The 2,723-nt window shown below is 42.4% G+C and overlaps 1 pseudogene; it reads right to left on the bottom strand.

The window, feature by feature from the left end:
- The window catches only part of LOC107711155 (tubulin-specific chaperone D-like), a 34,048-nt pseudogene extending 31,823 nt beyond the window's left edge, over window positions 1-2,225 (bottom strand).
- Window positions 2,226-2,723: the final 498 nt, after the last annotated feature.

Raw genomic sequence — 2,723 nt, 5'->3', positions numbered from 1 at the left:
TTTTGCGGGAGTCCCGCGAATCATTTTATTCTCCCGCATCCCGCACACACACGAGTCTCTTCCCACCCGCACTCGCCCATCAAGAGTTGTCCCGCGCCGCACCCTGTTGCGTTGGGTCCCGCGGGTCCCGTGGTACTTCCGCGGGAGTGCAGGTCTCTACCGTATTGGCCCGAATATAAGACGACCATGATTATAAGACGACCCCCCTTTTTATACGTATTTGGCGCCACCTATTGTTGTGGGTGTATTATTGACATGTCAAAGTCTAGACCCTGAATATAAGACGACCGCGTTTTTTCAGATGTATTTCCAAGAAAAAAAACGTCTTATATTCGGGTCAATACGGTATATGCTTCATCTTTCATTTTAAATTCTTAATTTTGATCAATAAATTAAATTTTATGATACAATACATTAAATAATTTTATGAGAAAGAATGACACTTTTAAACAAACTAAACTGCCAGTAGGTGGCGGCATGTGATAAGCGGTCTTATTAAGAGAGTCATTGAGTCATTCATTCAAACGATTCGTTCAAACGGCTGATTCATCAAGAATGAGGCAGTTGTTTATGAATGGGTCATTGAATTTTTGACTCAACCGAGTCACAACCTGAGTGTTGCTGTGAGACTGATGCCATATGGTTCTGCTGTGATCTTTGTTTGAACTATTTTTGCTGCTGAAACAACAAAAACAGTCAATATTGAGTCTAAAATGTAAGTGACTTAATATTAATTACTTGTTTAGTGAACTGTCATATGAAATCAGTGTCACATTTTCAATCGTGATGGTATTCAGCATTCTTGGTCGTGTGATGTTGCTTAACTGTATCATGTAATAAAAACTCCACATTTTTAATTTTTACCGCAGTATGTTAACTGAGTTTAACTCACTTTGTTAACACACTGTTAACTCACTTTGTGTTTGCTGCGCTCATTTGTTTTGATTTCTCCTTGAGAGAGGCAGCGCAGCCTTGTTAGCGTCATTACATTATGCACTATCGATCGCCATTTAGACTAAATGATGCAGAATCATTATCGCGTTTTGGTGATTGTTATTGGCCTTTTAATCAGGCTAGGCTACTTGTCTGGTCGGGCAAGTAAAATTCTCTTTCACTTGGCCTTTTAAAAAATCCACTTGTCCCGGATAAGCGGACAAGCGTTGATGTCGAGCCCTGCGACGTGTGTTTAGACTGCTTCAGTAGGCTAGGTCCAATCTTTACGACTCCTCTGTTGTATTGCGTCAATGGAGTGCTACGTCAATTCTTCCTCGTTTTTGTCCATTTAATTCATAATTAATGATATTATGCATTGCAATGAGGTTGATCTCATTTGTGCCCCCCTGAAAAATGAAATGCCCGTCCGTAAATTTGTGTCTGGCGCCGGGTCTGCTCTGACCTGTGGAAGCACCAGGAATCACAAAATCAGACAGAAACCAACAAATCACTCTACCGTGGCTTCAAAGAAATTATCAGAGAGCCGCGCACCATCTTGCCTTTGAGATGATGTAGAGGAATCTGAAACAGAGATGGACCAGAAGAGGTGGAGACTTCTCATTGCGGATCATCTCCAAGAGCATGATCAGCATCCACTCTGCACAAAAACAAATACATTATTACTGACAGTGTTCAATCACAGAGCACATTCATCACGTCCACCACATTCATGACTTCAACTTACCTAAGAGGATCCAGAAGATGAGGCTGCTCTTGATAGGGATCCATTATAACTGCAAGAGTTACCCAAAGCACAACTTGACATTTTATACATGTCATCTTACATGTAGCACCAAAAAATAAATAAAAAAATCACATACAAATACACAACAACATACTGTTCTGCATTACAATAAACAATAGCCAAGTAGACAGACAGACAGACAGACAGATAGATAGACAGACAGACAGACAGGTAGGTAACGTTAGGTAGGTAGACAGACAGACAGACAGTCAGACAGATAGACAGATAGATAGATAGACAGACAGGTAGGTAACATTAGGTAGGTAGACAGACAGACAGATAAAAAAAAAAAATCATATATATGAGACGCAGTCTTACCCAGAAACTTCTCGATGGTGGCCTCTCTGCTGACCGTGTCGTGATGAATGTCCGGCAGACTGCTGATGAAAGCTCGAGTCTCGTCGCTCTCACTCAACTCAGACAGCACACACGCCTGGGCCACCAGCTCTGGCTCCTCTCCATTACACACACCCTCCATCACCGACATCAGCCGCCTCTGTAATGTCAGCGAGGTCTCTGGCTGATCAGATGAAAAGTGTGCTAAACGCGCGTGTTTGTTTGTTTGTTTTGGGAAGATCTGGCAGAGTCAAGCTGAAGCCGCTACCGCTCACAAAAAACGCACTCATTTGTTTCAACTCCAGCTCCAGGCACTCTAGCCTACTCTTTGCAGCACACTGAAAAACATACATTAAAAGCAACTAGTTTTCTTCTTCAAGCATTTGACAAGCCGTCTTAAATATTACATAATCTGAAAACACCATAGTGAAAGAAGTGTAATGCATCCCGCGTATTATTATGATCGCGCCACTCCTGTCGCGCACGGTAACCAGTGTTGCCAAACCCCATCCCTCAGAAAATCTCCTAACCCACCTTCAAAAGTCTAAATTTTTCACGGTGTGTTCACTGCGCAGACTCATTGGCATGATTGAGAGCAAACGTGAGAGGTCACAGGCCTACGGCAGGGTGTGGGCAAGTAAAAAATAAA

The sequence above is a fragment of the Sinocyclocheilus rhinocerous genome, unplaced genomic scaffold (genome assembly GCF_001515625.1).
Source record: "Sinocyclocheilus rhinocerous isolate Xijiao unplaced genomic scaffold, SAMN03320098_v1.1 scaffold115, whole genome shotgun sequence".
NCBI classification, from domain to species: Eukaryota; Metazoa; Chordata; class Actinopteri; order Cypriniformes; family Cyprinidae; genus Sinocyclocheilus; species Sinocyclocheilus rhinocerous.
This window is presented reverse-complemented; position numbering and strand designations above follow the sequence as displayed.